At 46.4% G+C, this 20,826-nt stretch overlaps 1 protein-coding gene across 3 annotated transcripts in view; it reads right to left on the bottom strand.

The window, feature by feature from the left end:
• Positions 1 to 20,826, bottom strand: part of wdr95 (WD40 repeat domain 95) — a 220,449-nt gene that overhangs the window by 167,899 nt on the left and 31,724 nt on the right. The gene's annotated exons all lie outside the window — the stretch shown is intronic.

The raw sequence follows: 20,826 nt of genomic DNA, 5'->3' as shown, positions 1-20,826 counted from the left end.
AATGTTCAAATCTCTTTTGCAGTTTGAGTTTTGCACAAATGCCCCAAGGTAGCACAGTGGTTAGCACTGCGGCTTCACAGCTCCAGGGTCCCAGGTTCGATTCCGGTTTGGGTCACTGTCTGTGTGGAGTCTGCACATTCTCCCTGTGTCTACGTGGGTTTCCTCTGGGTGCTCCGGTTCCCTCCCACCAGTCCCAAAAGACGTGCTGTTAGGTAATTTGGACATTCTGAATTCTCCCTCTGTGTACCCGAACAGGTGCCAGAATATGGCGACTCTGGGGCTTTTCACAGTAACTTCATTGCAGTGTTAATGTAAGCCTACACGCGACAATAAAGATTATTATTATTAGATGGGTGTAAAAGAGTGAATATTCAGGATAGCCTGGAAACCTTGCCTGCTATACGTACATCCTTGACATAAGAGCATGACTGGGAGATCTAAATATGGGGCAGAAAGCTGGCAGCACTGAAATGCACCCTGTTCTTTAGTGCATGATCCACCTTGGACCCACTGGCATTTCACAGCCATTGTATTGTACATCAAAGGAATCAAAAGAGAGAGTTGGCTATAGTGTTCCACTTAATAACTTTCAGTAGAGAAAAACCAACAAGGTACGGTATCCCAGCAACTAGATTATTAAGATGTCACTTCACTAGTTATGCAAAGAAAATGTCAACAGGAAATATCAATTCCCATGCAGTGAGTCAGTTCCACACTGTGGTGTATAAAAGGCTGCACAAATGCTGCAACAACAAAAAGTTTGTATTCTCATTGCGTACGAATTGACAGAGAAGAATAAAAAAAGCAGAATTATCTCCCATATACAATGGTTTTGAGTGAGTGTGAGAGAATGAATGGGAATTGAAGCTGCATTGTCTTGTCTGAAACCCACCCGATTTCCTCACCTCCTGCAGCCTAAACCAGGGACCACCAGGAGATGGACAGCAACAATCCTTGGTGAAATATCGGAAGGTGGAATTGGGAAAGATTTGGAATGGGTATGCCTATTCCTGGTCAACACTCACATTTTGGCTCAATAAACATCTTTTTAAAGTTTTTCTTTGATCTAACATCTAAACTGGACAATGGGTAGGATCGTCCTAAATGAAGATGGAGTCCTGACAGTGGCAAGTTGTATGTGCCGACAACACGCACGGCTGGCCAGCAGCGCTCTCCACCTCCCCCCCACCCCGCCCCATCCTCAGTTTTACGGGTGTCAGCTCATCAATTAGTTAATGCCAGGATTGCTGCACTGTTAAGGATAGCTACCTGCCCCTGAGAACTGCCAGCCCAGCCAAAGAACAAAGAAAAGTACAGCACAGGAACAGACCCTTCGGCCCTCTAAGCCTGTGCCGACCATGCTGCCCGACTAAACTAAAATCTTCTACACTTCCATTATTAAAGAAGGTATAGCAGAATGCTTAGAAACTCATAATTTGATCAGGCAGAATTCAGCATGGGTTTGTGAAAGGGAATTCATATTTAAATTAGAATTTAATCTGGCAAATAATAAGTTCTTAGAACTTTTGAGAAAGTAACAAGCAAGGTGGATAAGGGGAACATGTAGATGTATAATTTGTTTTCAATATATTTAGAGAGCCCAATTCATTTTTTCCAATTAAGGGGCAATTTAACGTGGCCAATCCACCTACTCTGCACATCTTTGGGTTGTGGGGGCCAAACACAGGGAGAACTCCACACGGACAGTGACCTAGAGCTGGGGTCAAACCTGGGACCTCGGCGCCGTAGACAGCAGTGCTAACCACTGCGCCACTGTGCTGCCTGAAAAAAATATATAATTGCATTAGAAGCAGTTCAGAGAAGGCTCACTCAACTCATCCCTGGGGTGAGCATATCTTATGAAGAACTGTCAAACTGGAGTCTAGAAAAATGAGAGGCAATTGTATTGAAACGTAAGATCCTGAGAGGACTTGATGGGATAGATACTGGGTAGACGTTCTCACATGTGGTGGAGTTAGAACTAGTGGGCACAGTTGAAGAATACAAGATTTTCCCTTTCAGACAGTGATGAGGAGTATTATTTTCTCTTAGTGGGTCATTAGTCTGTGGAATTCTATTCCCCAGAAAGAAATGAAGGATGGGTCATTGAATTTATTCAAGGCTGTGTAAGACAGATTTTTGACAATGGAGCCAACGGTTATGGGGACAGACAGCAAAGTCGAGTTAAGGCAACTAACAGACCAGCCATGATCTTTTTGAATGGCTCGAGGGGCTGAATGGTCTTCTCTTGCTCCCATGTCCTATGTTCCTTTAATAAGGTATTGGAATATTTAAATTTGCGTCCTGGCCCTGAAGGCAGGAAGCCTTCTGAAGCTGGTCTTGTCGGTAAACAATTTCCTGATGGTGGGACATGGTCAGGGAGTGAATACAGCCTGGCTCACCAAAATCTACCACTCCACCTGTCCATTGGTGATCACACCTCATCCAGCCAATAAAATCCTCCCAAACATGTCAAGTTTGGGACTCTTTTGCCTCCTTTAAGTAGCCTTCAGTCTCCCACCCTTACTGTCTGATCAGTGGGTGCACAGACCTGATGGCTTTAATGGCATTATATTAATTAAGGCCTTTTCCTCTTTGACGTTGTGAGGGTGTACATTGAACAATGCACAATGCAATCCAGCTCAGTGCAGAGAATTGGGTGTGTGGGGGGTTCATTCCCATATTTGAGTTTAATTTTACTGCTCTAGTTAAGTTAGCTGGACATTTGCTAACAGACGAGGGCTACGCTCATGCATCAAATACAAGAACAGAAGCTGATTGGAGCAGCCATAAAAACATGACAGCAATGTGACAAAGCATCTACAATGTGGCATTGATGTTAAGGGAGTAGGCAGAGACCTGGCAGATACAGTGGGGGAAAGTATGAAAGGGTCCATTTTGCAGGGAGAATAAAAAGCTAAAGATAGTATGAAACGTAAGGGAAAAGTATATAATTGAGCAAAGGCAGGTGGTAGGTTAGAAGATTGGACCGTCTACGAAAAACAGCAAAGAATGAAAAGATGAATAAGAAGGGAATAATTACAGTACAAAAGAAACATGGCTAGAAACATAAAAATGGATAGTTAGAGTTTCCAGAGATATTAAAGTCACAGAGATCTACAGCACAGAAAAGGCCCTTCGGCCCATCACATCTGCTCCGATCAAAAACAACCACCGAAGTGTTCTAATCCCATTTTCCAGCACTTGGCCTTGGCATCGCAAGTGCACATCTAAATACTTCTCCAATGTAATGAGGATTTTGGCCTCCACCAGCCTTTCAGACAGGGAGTTCCAGACTCCCATCTGTTTTTCCTCACATTCTCTCTAAACCTCCTTCCCCTTACCTTAAATCTATGCCCCCTGATCATTGATCCCAGTGGAAACATTTCATCCTGTCTACTCTATCTATGTCCCTCATAATTTCATACATCTCTATCATGTCCCCCCTCAGCCTCCTCTGCTCCAAGGAAAACAACCCCAGACGATCCAATCTCTCTTCATTGCTAAAACTCTCCAGCCCAGGGAACATCCTGGTAAATCTCCTCTGCACCCTTTCCAGTGCTATCACATCCCTCCTATAACGTGGATTCCAGAACTACAGTTCCAAGATAACCTCCCTGCTCTTAAGTTCTATGCCTCAGTTAATAAAGGCAAGTATACCATCTGCCTTCTTAATCACTATATCGATCTGCACTGCTACCGTCAGGGACCGATGTTACATGCACACCAAGCCGCCTCGGATCATCGATGCTTCCCTGAGTCCTCATGTAGTCCCTTGCCTTGTTTGCTATGCCCAAGTGTATCACCTCACACTTATCTGAATTGAATTCCATTTGCCACCGATCAGTCCATCTAAGCAGCCTGTCTTCCCCTCTTCTTCTGCTTGGGCAGTCCCTCAGTGTCGTGGATGACTTGCTTCCACTCTGGGGAGGGGAGTTCTGCGGTGGCTGAATAGTCCAATCCTGGATCCGCAGACTCTGCCACAGGTTTGGCAGGCGGTGTTTGATGAGGTGGGTGGGTGGGAAGCTCTGGATTCTGTGCTCTCTTTCCACTGTTTACGCTTGGCCCCCGTGCGCTCCATCCTACAACGCTCGAGATGACAAATTTCAGCAGGCAGCCAAATTTGAGGAGGATGCTCCACAATCCCTCACGATTAACAAAGTCGAAGGCCTTTGCAAGATCGAAGAAGGCCATGTAGAGAGGTTGATGCTGCTTCTTGCATTTTTCCTGGATTTGCCGGGCGTTGAAGATCATGTCCATTTTGCTTCTTGATAGGCAGAAGACACACTAAGACTCAGGGAGGAGCTCTTCAGCCTTTGGGAGGAGGCAGTTGAGGAGTATTCTCACAATGACCTTTCACGTGGCGGATAAAAGGGAAATCCCTCTGTAATTTCCTCAGTCAGAGCTGTCTCCTTTCTTGAAGACGGTCACAATTAAAGCATCTCTGAGATTATTCGGCATGCTCCTTTTTTCCAGACAAGGGTGATGAGGTTGTGGATTTTTGTCAAGAACGCATCTCTGTTGCATTTTAGTACTTCTGCGGGGATTCCATCTGTGCCAGAGGCCTTGGTGTTCTTCAGCTGTCGGGTGGCTTTTTTACCTCACGGCGAGTTGTAGTCGCGCTAAGATGGCGGTGGGTATCATGTTGCTGAATGGTGACGAGAACGCTTGTGTCGAAGGCTGTGTCATGGTTGAAGAGGTCCTCAAAGTGCTCTCTCAAGTGGGCGTTGATTGCCTCTGCCTTTCATGAGTGCCTCCTGTTTTTGGCTCTCGGGTGTGCTGGGTCCCTGGGTACTCGGACCGTAGATGGTTTTGATTGTGCTGAAGAAGCCACTCACATCGTGGTTGTCAGCAAGTTGCTGCGCTCTTTCCACCCACCATCTGTTCTTTATGTCGCGATTTCTTTTTTGCACCTCAGCCTTCAGTTGCCTGTCGGCTTGTTTCCTCTCACTCGAATTTTGGTGGAGCTGCCAGCTCAGGAACACCTTGAGCTTGCGATCAAGGAAATCCTGGATCTCCTGATCGTTCTCGATGAACCGGTTTTGGTGTTTCCTGGTTGAGAGCCCAAGCGACTCTTCACAGGTGCTCACTATGGTGGCTTTTAAGTCGGAGCAGGTGCCTTAACCTCCTGTAATCGAAGGCTATCCTCCTCACTAGGGGCTGTTTAGCACAGGGCTAAATAGCTGGCTTTTAAAGCAGACCAAGGCAGGCCAGCAGCACGGTTCAATTCCCGTACCAGCCTCCCCGAACAGGCGCCGGAATGTGGCAACTTGGGGCTTTTCACAGTAACTTCATTGAAGCCTACTTGTGACAATAAGTGATGTTCATTTCATTTTTCACTATTTACCACCCCATCAATTTTCGTATCAACTGGGAATTTACTGATCAGCCCTTTTATATTCATATCTAAATCATTTATATAAACTATAACAACAAGGGCTCCAACTCTGATCCCCACGGGACCCCACTGGACAGAGGCTTTCAGTCAGGAAAACATCCCTCGACCATCACCGTCTGCTTCCTGCTACACAACCAATTCTGGATCCAATTTGCCAATTTCCTTGGATCCCATGGGCTCTTACCTTCATTATCAGTCTCCCTTGCAGGGCCTTATCAAAAGCATTGGAATAAGAAGAGTTAACAAAGTGAGCATTAGTCCTATAGAAAGTGCATCTGGGAAATTGATAATGGAATTAGGGAGCTGCCAGATGAAGTGAATAGGTATACTGCATCAGTCTTCAATATAGAGCAGTGATATGCAACCTCGGCTGGTAAGTGGGCCGTTCGACTGGCCCTCCATCATCTGAGTGGTCTACAAGATTGAAACGAGGCTTGTTCAGACTATGACCCTTGAAGAAGTAGAATATATTTAATATATGCCTAAGATATCAGAAGTATAGAAAATGCTTAATCATTCACATATTAATAGAACTGCCAAAGCTTCAAATGGTAAAAACAACAGAAATATTCACACTTTGAATGGATTCAGAGGGAGTACAAGGCTCTCACAGTCAATGTTGTGTCCAATCAGCACGCAGCTCACTTGCCCTTGCTTTACGTGTTTAGCACTTCAGTTATACCAGTAGGAAAAAAGCTACCCGGATGGAAACCAATGTGGCCACTCTGCGCGTGGGCAACAGTCAACAAAATGTCTCATGGGCCGCACTCAGAACGCTGATGGGCTGCATGTGGCCCCAGGGCCGCAGGTTGCCCACCACTGCTACAGAGGATACAAGTAATGTCCCAGAAACAGCCGTAAATCAGGAAACGGAAGGGAGGGAGGAAATCAAAAAAATTACAATCACGAGGGAAGTGGTATTGAATTGATTGTTGGGGTTGTGTGCTGACAAACCCCCTGGTCTGGATCAACCTCATCTTAGCATCTTGATAGAAGTGGTGAGTGAGAGCACTGAGGTGCATTGGTTTAAATTTTCCAAAATTCCCTAGATTCTGGGACAGTTCCATTGGATTGGAAAATAACAAATGTAACTCCTTTATTCAAAAAGTGAGGGAGGCAGAACACTGGTAACCACAGGCCATTTAGCCTAACATCTAATATGGAAAGTGCTAGAAACTGTTATGAACGATGTTCGAGCAGGGCACTTCAAAAAAATCAAGGCAATCAGGCAAAGTCAACATGGCTTTGTGAAAGGGAAATCATGTTTAACTAATTTACTGGAGTTCTTTGAAAGATTCACGAGTGCTGTGGATGAAGGGGAACCAGTGGATGCACTGTACTTAGATTTCCAAAAGGCATTTGATAAGGTGCCACGTCAAAGGTTGCTGTGGAAATGAAAAGCTCCTCGTGTAGCTGGTAATATATTGGCAAATAAAAGACTGGATAGCTAATAGGTGACAGTTGGCACAATTGGGTCATTTTCTGGTCAGCAGGATTCAGCAAGTGTTGTGCCACAGGGATCAGTCCTGGGCCTCAACTTTTTACAATTTCTGTACGTGACTTGGATGAAGGAACCAAAGGTTTGCTGATGACACAAAGATAGGCAGGAAAGTGAAGTATGAAGAGGATAGAAGGAGGGGACTATTGGACATAGATAGGTTAAAGTGAGTGGGAAAAGATCAGGCAAATGGAGTCTAATGTGGAAAAATGTAAAATTGTCCATTTTGGCAGGAAAAATAAGATGCTTATTATCTAAATGGTGGGAGATTGCAGAGCTCTGAGATGCAGAGGGATCTGGGTGTCCTAGTGCATGAATCGCAAAATGCAGGTTTGACCAGTAATAAGGAAAGCTAATAGAATGTGATTGCCACACTTGTGGTGTTCCACAATACTGATATTTACTATTTACTGAAAGGGTTTGTAAGTATGATGCCAAATTGGCCGTTTGGCTAATATAGAGGAACACTGTGACAAAATACAGGAAGGTGTTCACAAACTTGCTAAAATATGCACGTAATTGGCAACTTAACTTCGACATAGATAAGTGCAAGGTAGAAAACATTTTGGTAGAAAGAATAAAATGGGCCACATTCTCCATAAAATAGCTACCAAAGCACTGAGGCCCATTTCTAGGTGAAAAAATTGAAGCACAAGAGAAGTTATGCTTAATTTGTAAAAAAAAAAACATTGGTTAGACCAAAGTTGGAGCACTGTGTACTGGTCTCCATGTTATAAAAACAATGTGGCGGTATTGGAGAAAGTGCAAAAAGGATTTATTGGACAATAAGAGATGGGAGTGATGTCCACATCACGTGAAAGAATAAATAAATAACGATACTGAACAAACTGGGCAATAAGCAGAAACGCTGCTTTTTTCAAACAGCGAAGAATAGAGGCACTGAAGGACAAAAGACAAGTTAGAAAAATCGATAGTCCCAAAGAAAATTAAAAGAAAATCAGGCAATTTGTCCTTCCCTATGCTATGGAAAGCCATGCAGGTCTGCAATCAGACGCCACAGCTATGCTAGAACATATAATAGATGACACTACATATGCAAGAAACAACCATCTTCAGTAACAAAGGGAAATCAATGATGACTACCAGAACAGAGGTTATACCGAGCGGGAAAACTTGAATAGGCAGGTGCTCTACACTCTTATTAAAAAAGACGGAGGAGGGGCATGATAGAGGTCTTTTAAGATTATGAAAGCATTTGACAAAGCAGATACAGAGGACATGGTTCGACTTGTGGTCAGGAAAAAAACTAGAGGCCATGTGGGGCTAGATTTCCATCGCTCAATGGTGCGAATCAGTTCTCAAAATATTGAACATAGGTTTTTCTGGAAAACCGCTTTTCCTCTGCTTTCCCGACCCCACACCATGTTCATGTGGCGTTTTTGGGAGTCAGGAGGGTCTTTGGTGCAAATCGCACAGGCATCTATCCCAAGGTCAGGGTCCTCATTGTGAGGACCACAGGAAAATTGTATTTCCTTCCGCACAATATCATCATGTGGCTGGCGTGAGTTTTAGAAACTCTTAAGAAAAAGTACATCCTTGGAGCGTTTGTGACCACTGGAGGAAATCTACTGAGGAGACTGGAACAATCCAAAAGTGAAAAATGTTTCTCCACCTTCAAATGTCTCGAATAAAGGCTGTACTGTAACGGATGTGTTTTTAATGTAGTGATTCATTATAGAGCTCTGTCCTGCAATGGTTAGCTAACCATTACATTAACCAGCATTGTGTAAGAGTTAACATGCACTACAATGATTTTTCCATCGTAGGAAGCGTCATCGTATCTAGAAAAATCTGTTACCCACCTGTCTTGTTTGACGCTTGGATTTAAATGTACAGGTTGCTATGGCTATGGAGAAGTAACATGACCAGCTTCTAATGGGTGTAGAAATAATCTGAGCACCTACTCCCCTCCCTTGATTGGCAGGCAATCAAATTTAAAACGGAGAAGACACCACCTTTCATTTTCACGCTCTGGGCATTGCAATAATATTTTGATAGTTGTGGTCATTATGAATACTTGACGGAGTTCCAAAAGCTGTTGGTCTGTTGACACAGCTTTTTCTAATTCTTTTGTGGCATGTGGGCGTCACTGGCCAAGCCAGCATTAATTACCCATCCTAGTTTCTCATGAGAAGGAGATGATGAGTTGCCTTATTGAACTGCTGCTTCCCATCTGGTATCTGTCCACCTACAGTGCTGTTATGAAGGGTTTTGATCCCACAACAGTGAAGGAGTTCCCAATATAGTTCAAGTCAACATCGTGTGTGGCTTTGCAGGTAGTGGTGTTCCTGTGCTCTTCTAGGTCACAAGTTTACTGCAGTGGATCTTGTAAATGATATACACTGTTGCCACTGTGTGCTTGTGGTGCAGGGAGTTAATGTTTAAAGTGGTGGATGGGTTGCTAATCAAGCGGGTTGTTTTGTCCTGGATGATACTGAGCTTTTCAAGTGTTGTTGGGGGTCACACTATTTCAGGCAATTGAAGAGTATTCCGTCACACTCCTGACTTGTTTTTGTAGACAGTAGGCTGACTTTGCAGAGTCAGGAAGTAGTTACTGCAGATAGCGTAGTGGGCTAAACAGCTGGCTTGTAAGGCAGAAGAAGGCTAGCAGTGTGGGTTCAATTCCCATACCGGCCTCCCCAAACAGGGACCGGAATGTAGCGACTGTTGGCTGGTTTAGCACAGGGCTAAATCGCTGGCTTTGAAAGCAGACCAAGGCAGGCCAGCAGCACAGTTCAATTCCCTACCAGCCTCCCCGAACAGGTGTTGGAATGTGGCGACTAGGGGCTTTTCACAGTAACTTCATTTTAAGCCTACTTGTGGCAATAAGTGATTTTCATTTTTCAATTCTCAGCCTCTAACATGCTCTTGTAGCCACAGCATTTATACAATTGGCCCAGTTCAGTTCCTGGGAAATTGTAACCCCCAGAATGTTAATAATGGGGAAAAGATGGATGGTAACAACCTGGATTGTCAAGCACAGTAAGAAATCTTACAACACCAGGTTAAAGTCCAACAGGTTTGTTTCGAATCACTAGCTTTCGGAGCACTGCTCCTTCGTCGGGTGAAACGCTGATTGTCAAGGGGAGATGGTCATTGCCTGGCACTTGTGTGGCACAAATGTTACTTGCCACTTTTTTAAAAATATATTTTTTATTCTCCTTTTTCACATTTTCTTCAAAATGTACACCCGCCAACAAACAGTAAACGGTAATGAATACAATGTCAATCCCCTTATTAACAACAACAATCTCATCTTCCCAACCCCCAAACAATAGCACACATGACAACATAAACATCAAATAAAAACCAAAAAAGGAATCAGGAATCACCCATAGTCACCATTAATACATATAGTCCGTCCCCCCCCCCCCGGCCAACTGCCCCCCGCTAATATTCAAGGCCATCCATTGCCTGAAAGTGTACAATGAATGACACTCATGAATTGTAGAACTCCCCCACCGCCCCTCCCAGACTCCTCCCCGCCACTTCCTCTCGAAAACACCTCACCCAGTATCGGTCCCCTCCCCCAACTTTTCACCCTCCTGGGCCCATTGAAACCTGTTCCACCAGGCTCTGATGGCCGCAGCCCCTCCCCACCACACTCCTATTCACTGGCCAGCCTAAACTAGCCAGTGTGGAGGCCCCTGCCCAGGCCTCACTCCTCTCTAATCCCCTCCCACCTGCCCGGTCCCAGGAAAACAAAGAAATCCCCTTCAACACACAACCCCAGTGTAAACACACAAACCCCAAAGAACCATCATTACAAAGGAAAATCCCAACTCTTACCTTGTCCAGATAGACAACGTTGACTCATTTAGCACATATACCAACATGCAGTGAAAAAATAAAGCTACATACACTCCTACAAACCCCCTACCCTCAGTACAAGACCAATCCTCAGTCTCATTTCTGAATTCTGCCCTAGTCCTTCTACCTTCACAAACACTCCGCCACTTCCATCATCTCAAAATAAAAGTCTTTGGATTTGTAGGTCACCCTCAGCTTAGCTGGGTACACTATGCCGCACCGCACCTTGCTGTTATACAGTGCCGTCTTCACTCGGACGAAGGCTGCCCTCCTCCTCGCCAACTCCACAGTAAAGTCCTGGTATATACGTATACCAGCTCCAGCCCACTGCACCTCCCGCTTCTGCTTGGCCCAGCTCAGGACCTTCTCCTTCACGTGGTGCCTACAGAAACAAATAGTCACTGCTCTTGGCGGTTCATTCGCCTTTGGTGTAGGCCTCCACGTCCTATGAGCCTGATCCAGTTCGTACCAAGAGGGATCTCCCCCCTCCCCCAACAGCTCCGCCAACACCTTGGCAAAATACTCCGTCGGCCTTGGGCCTCCAGCCCTTCAGGCAAACCCACGATCCTCAGATTTTGCCGCCTAGATCTGTTTTCCAAGTCCTCCATTTTGGCTCGCAGACCCTTGTTGGCCTCCACCACCCTCTGCAGCTCCTTCCCCATTGAGGTGAGTTGATCATGGTGTTGCGACAATGCTTCTTCCACTTCCTTCAGTGTCTCACCCTGCTCCCGCACCTCGGCCGATGCTCTCGATACCGCCGCCCTCACCGGGGCAATTGCCTCCTCCACCAGCACCTTCAATACCGCCACCATCTCCTTCCTGATCACCTCCATGTGCTTTGCGAACTGTTTTTCAAGTTCCATGACCATCACCTCGGTCACCTTTTCTGCCGTGAGCAGTGCGGCCTCACCCGGCGACCCAGCCTCCACCTTCCTTCCAGTTCCTGAGCTGTCCCTTCTACTCAATGGCAAACCTTCTTTAGCCCCAATCTTCACGGACGTTTTCCTTTGGGTTTTGGACACCTTTCTTCCTTATGGCTTCCTGCACTTATTTAACCAAAAATTGCCCCTGGGACCGGGCATTAAATTCTAAAAATTCAAACCTCAAGCGGGAGCCCTCCAATGTGTGACCTCCTCCTACATGCCGCCACCAGAAGTCCACTTGCCACTTATTAACCCAAACTTAAACGTTTTCCATGTCTTGCAGCATGTGCACATGGACTGCTTCTGTATTGGAGGAGTTGTAAATGGTGCTGAACATTGTGTAATCATCAGCAAACATCCCCACTTCTGACCTTATGATGGTAGGAAGGTGATTAATGAAGCTGCTGAAGATGGTTGGGCTTAGGACACTACCCCACTACCCTGAGGAACTGCTGCAGCAATGTCCTGGGCTTTCAACAGCCACAACCATCTTTCTTTTATGCTAGCTGTTGCTCCAACCAGTGGGATTGCTAACTGCTGCACAATATTATTCTTCAGCGTTCACATGACATATTGCTTTTGTCACATTTAATTCAATCCTTTCACCTTTGTGTGCTGCTCAATGAGAGGAAGAGCTGAACAAATATAAATGGCAGGTCACAAAGTGTTGAATTAAGAGGCTGCATTCTCAGATTGTACTGACTGCCATACAGTATACAGGTCAACTCTCTGAAAGCACGTCTTGCTGGGGTGGTAATTAGCCATATTGGGTTTATCTTGTTTTCTGTGGACAGACATACCTTGGTAATTTTCCAAATTGTCAGGTAGATGGGGGATGACTGACAGTTTTCCGAGCTTGTAAATGACATACCAGCTTTTGATGTGGTTTCAGAGTACATAGTTGTTCATTTACGCACTGTAATGTCCATTTAAAGGGTTAACTTACAGCATTTTTCTCTTTGGTCTATTGATTATTTAGCCAATTGATTAATAAGTCAACAGAATTCAGCTGCCTGATTGAAACTCAAAGATTCTCCATCATTATATTTTTGCATGTTCACAAATATTTGTTAAGCAGCTAAATATATTTGTTTACGTGGAAACTGCATTTTAGCAAATAAGAAGGTATTTGTGGCAGGGCGTATGGTGTCAATTTACCACCTGCACACAATGGGATGATACAACTCTTGTATCTATTACAGCTCAATGAAGTCTAGTATCCATTCTGTGCATCTCACTACAGAAAGCTATCATATTAATCGGACACAGCATGAGTGGATCAGTGAGTTAACTTTACTCAGATACTCACAATTCCAGAGGTCTTCATCACTATCTATTCCCATGGTCACTTATTAAAAAGTACAAGAGTGTTTCACTATTGTTGAGGAATGTACACAAACTCAGCTCTCTGCAGCATCACTGGTTATACAGCTTGGCCAGATCTGCTTTGTCCTTACATTGGATGGACTGAATTTTATGGCCCTGTTGGGGAGGGGGGGGCTGCAAAATGCAGCGAGCCATTCAAGCGTCCATTGGTTTGGCGGGAGCGAAAAATCCCACTGGTGGAAAATTCCACCCGATGTGTCTGCACTTATAAAGTAAAGTTCATAGACAAAAACTATTTTCTTTCCCACTATTTCCCCCTCTAATAATTTTTTCAAGAATACTTACTGACTGTGGCATTTCCTTGTGACTTTGGGGAGTCAGGGGGTAGTTATGAATCTTGATTCCCAGAAAGGAGGATTGGCAAATTATGTCGGAGAGTTGGAGCAAAATGGTTTGAAAGATGGACAGAGGTTTACCAAGCACTGTGTGTTCCTGGGAAGAATATTTTTAGCAAATCCTTGCAAATTCATTGATGCAAAAACAGCTAATCATTAATGGGCATGGGCAGCAGTTTAAATGTTGATAGCTGACTAACCATTGAACCACGTAAAAGTAATGTTAAATAAAACTGTACGGCATGGATACAGTGAATAAACAATGACAAAGCCACAAAAGTATTTACGTTGTATAACTGGTGCTGATTCAAGATGCATACTATCACTGTACAAGAAAATCATTATCCAAAACCTCACGATCATCAGAGATTGGACGCATGATTGTCAGAATTCTGTGGAAGTCCTGACACGTAGACCTATCTGGAAATTGGCCAGGAAGTTATAACTTCCAGCGGGAAATTACCCTGTTTCTAGGAACCCTCCATGAATGTCGACCATTCTGTGTTAGATTCAGAGATTCAGACTGTTCTATAGTATTTAGAGTCATAGTCACAGAGGTTTACAGGTTTATATATCTCTATACCTATTAGCTCAGTGGGCTGGTTTAGCTCAGTGGGCTAGAAGCTGGTTTGTGATGCAGAACAAGCCCAGTAGCGCGGGTTCAATTCCAGTACCAGCTTACCCGAACATGCGCCAGAATGTGGTAACTAGGGACCTTTCACAGCAACTTCACACTTGTGACAATAAAAGGTTATTATTATTAACTGTCTAAATGCTTTTTGGAAGACAAAATTGCACCCGCCTCTATTACTGCCTCTGGCAGCTCATTCCAGACACTCACCACCCTCTGTGTGAAATAATTGCCCCCTGGACCCTTTTGTATCTCTCCAATCTCACCTTAAACCTATCCTCTCTAGTTTTAGACTCGACTACCATTGGGGAAAGATGTTGACTATCTACCTCATCTATGCCCCTCATTATTTTATAGACCTCTATAAGTCGGTCCATCTCCCCCACCCCCCAAGCCTCCTATGCTATCGGGAAAAAAGTCCCAGTCCATCCAACCTCTCCTTACACTCAAGTCCTATTAGCATCCTGGTAAATCTTTTCCGCACTCTTTCTAGTTTAATAATATCCTTTCTATAATAGGGTGACCAGAACTGCACATAGTATTCCAAGTGTGGCCTTACTAATGTCTTGTACAACTTCAGCAAGACATCCCAACCCCTGTCTTCAATGTCTGACCAATGAAACCAAGCATGCCGAATGTCTTCTTCACCACTCTGTCCACCTGTGATGCCACTTTCAAGGAGCTATTAACCTTTACTCCTATACCTGGGTAGTTATCCGGGAAATGTTAGGCATATTCCCCTCAAAGTCACTCACCACCCCAACTTGGAAATATATTGCTGTTCCTTTACTGTCACTCGGTCAAAATCCTGGAACTCCCTCCCTAATATCACTGTGGGTGTACCTACACCTCAGGGCTGCAGCGGTTCAAGAAGGCAACTCACTGAACCTTCTGAAGGGCATAGAGGGATGGGCAATAAATGCTGGCCTAACCAGCAATGGCCACATCCCGTGAATTAATTTTTAAATGTATATATTAAAACATAGTCTCAAACCTGGGTAGCTACACAACTGACCCCACAATCAACCCACCACCGCCCCCCCCACTACCCCAACCACATGCACCTAACTCATTCACCCATCCATTCACTAACATTCACCCTGCATCTTTAAAATGAACAGATAGAACAAAGAACAGTACAACACAGGAACAGGCCCTTCGGCCCTCCAAGATCGCCCCGATCATGTGTCCTATCTAGACCAACCGTCTATATCCTTCTATACACCATCTGTTCATGTGTCTATCCAGATAAGTCTTACGGCAGCTAATGCTGTAAAAAGGAGGTGCGTCCTCTCTTCCTCCGACTCTACTCCACTCTGACGGAGATCCCTGATGAACATTGTGCATTTCTGCAGAAGCTGGGCTCTGAAGGTCCCAGTAGAAACGGGCACGGTGGTGCAGTGGTTAGCACGGCTGCCTCACAGCGCTGAAGACCCGGATTCTATCCCGGTCCCAGGTCATTCTGTGTGGATTTTGCACTATCTTCCTGTGTCTGCGTGGGTGTCACTCAAGATGTGCAGGTTAGATGAATTGACCGCGATAAATTGCCCTTAATTGAAAAAAAAAGAATTGGATACAACATCCAGTCAGGAGAACTATCAATCTCAGCAACAATCCGACCATTATTGCCGCTGCTCAGATCTGGGCCAATGAACAAACTCAGAGTGAAGCAAAAGCTTTACTTCTATTTTTCTAGCTATTGAAAGGATGCCTATCTGAAAGAACAACACAGTTGGTATTACAATTCAATGAAATCCATTACTTCCTCTGCAGCTAATAACACACAGCTGTAGCCATACACTGTTCCCAACCACAAACATCGAAATCCAAAATACTTCACAATAATTTGCAATCTCTTATCTACAAGTACTTATATTCCCATCATATAAATTTTCAAAGCGCAATCAAGATACTTTAAGTTGTTATATTTTCCTTACCTGCATGTTAGTGAATGATAATTGGACTCATACTTTGAAGCTTCTCATTTGTCTGGCTGCCTGCAACCCTCCTATATTCCTGCTAGTCATAAATTATTCATTCACAACCAACATGACTCTTGCAAAGATAAGTCACTCCCACAGTACCTCACACTGCTGTACTTATTATTAGACCATACAGATGACAGTCAGTTTACAACTATGTACATAGCTTTTTAAATCACCTTTTCACCCCTCCTTAGTTGTCATGAAGGAAGGTAATCTTTAATTTGGCAGTGACCAGCAGGTTGGATGAGTTAGATGGGGAACAGTGGGAGCACTGGTATTTTGGGCAATGGAAACTAGTGGTCTCAAATCACCTTCTTCATCCAAACCATTTTCACACCTATCCTGAAGAAGGTGACTCGCACAGAATTTCTAGTATCTCACCCACTTCTTCTGCCAGGAGTTGGACAATTGGTTTTGGTAGGTGATCCTAGCACTGGGGGAATGCTGACATCAAAGCTGAGCCTAATCATAGCATCATCTGATAAAGATACACATTTCCAGTTTCCAATAATAATGCATAATGAAAATTAATTGATTCTCACAGACTTCCGGGTGCGGCGATGACCAGCTGAGTCGCACGTTTCGGCAGCTCCCGGTGAAACGGACTTTTGGGCTCTTGATAGGAGCCCCACCGGCAATTTTGACGGCTAAAAACACTGTGCGGTAAACCAGAAGGGAATCCCCCCTGGATACGGATGAAAAAAGGAGGAGAAAGTGGCCGGATTGCAGTGGATCCTTTAGAACAGCGGCAAGGAAGGCAAGCAAAAACCAAGATGGCGTCGGAAGGTGGCAGTTTAACATGGGGCCCTGAACAACAAGAGTTCTTGAAATGCTGTGTGGAAGAGATCAAAAAGGAAATGAAGAAAGAGCTGTTGGCCCCGATACTACAGGCGATTGAAGGGCTAAAGGAGGAACAAAAGACCCAGGAGTGGGAGCTTCGGGTCGTGAAGGCAAAGGCAGCCGAGAATGAGGACGACATACAGGGCCTGGTGGTGAAGACGGGGACGCATGAGGCACATCAGAAACGATGTGTGGAAAGGTTGGAGGCACTGGAGAACAACGCAAGGAGGAACAACCTGAGGATTCTTGGTCTTCCTGAAGGTGCGGAGGGAGCGGAAGTCGGGGCATATGTGAGCACGGTGCTGCACTCGTTAATGGGAGTGGAGGCCCCGGCGGGTCCGTTGGAGGTGGAGGGAGCATACCGAGTGATGGCGCGAGGACCGAGAGCAGGAGAAATTCCCAGAGCCATAGTGGTGAGATTCCTCCGTTTTAAGGATAGAGAAATGGTCCTTAGATGGGCAAAGAAAACTCGGAGCAGTAAATGGGAGAACGCGGTGATCCGCGTTTATCAAGACTGGAGTGCGGAGGTGGCGAGAAGGAGGGTGAGCTTTAATCGGGCCAAGGCGGTGCTTCATAAAAAGAAGATAAAATTTGGAATGCTGCAACCGGCAAGACTGTGGGTCACATATCGAGGGAGGCACCACTACTTTGAGACGGCGGATGAAGCGTGGACTTTTATTGTGGAAGAAAAACTGGAATGAGCGGGTTATTAAAAAGAACGTTTGAACAAAGTGGTGGGGCGAATGTGGGGGGCGAAGAGGGGGGTTAAAAAGGGGGGAAAGAGGAGTTTTATGTACTAATCCTGCGATGTGGTAACTTTTCTCTCTTCCACAGGTGGTGATGGGGGGAGGAGGGAGGTGGAGGAGATGGGGCGTTGGCCATTGAGGGCGGGGCCAAGGGAGAAGCGCGGGCTTGGTTCCCGCGCTATGATAATCATGGCGGGAATAGAGAAGCAGGAAGGAGGGGGCGTCGCACGGTGCGAGCCGAGGTCACGGGGGGAAGCCGAGGTCGGCCAGAGTTTGCTGACTTCTGGGAGCAACATGGGGGGAGTAATTACGCTAGCGGGGGATATAGCGGGGGGGGGGGGGGGGGGGGGGGGGGTGGGAGGGGGGAATTACTGGGTTGCTGCTGCTGGGGAGAGGGGGGAGCTGGTATGGGAGGGGATGGGCGGGGGGGCACCGCCTGGGGGAGATACAGCTGCGTGGGAACCGGGTGAGGAGCTGGAAAAAGGGGATGGCTAATCGACAAGGGGGGGGTGGTAGGAAGCCCCCCAACCCGGCTGATCACGTGGAACGTGAGAGGGCTGAACGGGCCGATAAAGAGGGCACGGGTACTCGCACACTTTAAGAAACTTAAGGCAGATGTGGTTATGTTACAGGAAACGCACCTGAAACTGCTAGACCAGGTTAGGCTACGCAAAGGATGGGTGGGGCAGGTGTTCCATTCGGGGCTAGATGCGAAAAACAGGGGGGTGGCTATATTACTGGGGAAGCGGGTAATGTTCGAGGCAAAGACTATAGTGGCGGATAACGGGGGCAGATATGTGATGGTGAGTGGCAAACTACAGGGGGAGACGGTGGTTTTGGTAAACGTATATGCCCCGAACTGGGATGATGCCAATTTTATGAGGCGGATGCTAGGACGCATTCCGGACCTAGAGATGGGAAAGCTGATAATGGGGGGGGGTTTTAATACGGTGTTGGAACCAGGGCTGGATAGGTCGAAGTCCAGAACTGGAAGGGGGCCGGCAGCAGCCAAGGTACTTAAAGATTTTATGGAGCAGATGGGAGGTGTAGACCCGTGGAGATTTCGCAGACCTAGGAGTAAGGAGTTCTCGTTTTTCTCCTATGTCCATAAAGTCTACTCGCGAATGGACCTTTTTGTGCTGGGAAGGGCGTTGATCCCGAAGGTGAGGGGAACGGAGTATACGGCTATAGCCATTTCGGATCACGCTCCACACTGGGTAGACTTGGAGGGAGGGGAGGAAACAGGAGGGCGCCCACCCTGGAGAATGGACATGGGACTAATGGCAGATGAGGGGGTGTGTCTAAGGGTGAGGGGGTGCATTGAAAAGTACTTGGAACTCAATGATAATGGGGAGGTCCAGGTGGGAGTGGTCTGGGAGGCTCTGAAGGCGGTGGTTAGAGGGGAGCTGATATCAATAAGGGCACATAAAGGGAAGCAGGAGAGTAAGGAACGGGAGCGGTTGCTGCAAGAACTTTTGAGGGTGGACAGACAATATGCGGAAGCACCGGAGGAGGGACTGTACAGGGAAAGGCAAAGGCTACACGTAGAATTTGACTTGCTGACTACGGGCACTGCAGAGGCACAATGGAGGAAGGCACAGGGTGTACAGTACGAATATGGGGAGAAGGCGAGCAGGTTGCTGGCACACCAATTGAGGAAAAGGGGAGCAGCGAGGGAAATAGGGGGAGTGAGGGATGAGGAAGAAGAGATGGAGCGGGGAGCGGAGAGAGTGAATGGAGTGTTCAAGACATTTTATAAAAAATTATATGAAGCTCAACCCCCGGATGGGAGGGAGAGAATGATGGGCTTCTTGGATCGGCTGGAATTTCCCAAGGTGGAAGAGCAGGAAAGGGTGGGACTGGGAGCACAGATCGAGGTAGAAGTGGTGAAAGGAATTCGGAGCATGCAGGCGGGAAAGGCCCCGGGACCGGATGGATTCCCAGTCGAATTCTATAGAAAATATGTGGACTTGCTCGCCCCGGTATTGACGAGGACCTTTAATGAGGCAAAGGAAAGGGGACAACTGCCCCTGACTATGTCTGAAGCAACGATATCCTTTCTCTTAAAGAAGGAAAAGGACCCGCTACAATGCGGGTCCTATAGACCTATTTCCCTCCTAAATGTAGATGCCAAGATAATGGCAATGAGAATAGAGGAATGTGTCCCGGGGGTGGTCCACGAGGACCAAACTGAACACGAATATACGGAGGCTGTTAGGGGTAATGATGATGGCCCCACCAGAGGGGGAAACGGAGATAGTAGTGGCGATGGATGCCGAGAAAGCATTTGATAGAGTGGAGTGGGATTATTTGTGGGAGGTGTTGAGGAGATTTGGTTTTGGAGAGGGGTATGTTAGATGGGTGCAGCTGTTGTATAGGGCCCCGATGGCAAGCGTGGTCACAAATGGACGGGGATCTGCATATTTTCGGCTCCATAGAGGGACAAGGCAGGGATGCCCTCTGTCCCCATTATTGTTTGCACTGGCGATTGAGCCCCTGGTGATTGCGTTGAGGGGTTCCAAGAAGTGGAGGGGAGTACTTAGAGGAGGAGAAGAACACCGGGTATCTTTGTATGCGGACGATTTGCTACTATACGTGGCAGACGGAGATGGGATATGGTATCCCTGTCACTGGCAGGGAGGGTGCAGGCGGTTAAGATGGTGGTCCTCCCGAGATTCCTCTTTGTGTTTCAGTGCCTCCCGGTGGTGATCACGAAGGCTTTTTTTAAAAGGATTGAAAAGAGCATCATGGGTTTTGTGTGGGCCGGGAAGACCCCGAGAGTGAGGAAGGGATTCTTACAGCATAGCAGGGATAGGGGGGGGGCTGGCACTACCGAGCCTAAGTGAGTATTATTGGGCCGCTAATATTTCAATGGTGAGTAAGTGGATGGGAGAGGAGGAGGGAGCGGCGTGGAAGAGATTAGAGAGGGCGTCCTGTAGGGGGACTAGCCTACAGGCTATGGTGACAGCCCCATTGCCGTTCTCACCGAGGAACTACACCACAAGCCCGGTGGTGGTGGCTACACTGAAGATTTGGGGACAGTGGAGACGGCATAGGGGAAAGACTGGAGCCTTGGGGGGGTCCCCGATAAGAAACAACCATAGGTTTGCCCCGGGGGGAATGGATGGGGGATATGGAATGTGGCAAAGAGCAGGAATAACGCAACTGAAAGATCTGTTTGTGGATGGGAAGTTCGCGAGTCTGGGAGCGCTGACCGAGAAATATGGGTTGCCCCAAGGGAATGCATTCAGGT

This window comes from Scyliorhinus torazame, chromosome 15, assembly GCF_047496885.1.
Source record: "Scyliorhinus torazame isolate Kashiwa2021f chromosome 15, sScyTor2.1, whole genome shotgun sequence".
NCBI lineage: Eukaryota > Metazoa > Chordata > Chondrichthyes > Carcharhiniformes > Scyliorhinidae > Scyliorhinus > Scyliorhinus torazame.
Note: the sequence above shows the minus strand (reverse complement) of the source record. Positions and strands in the feature narration are given on the sequence as shown.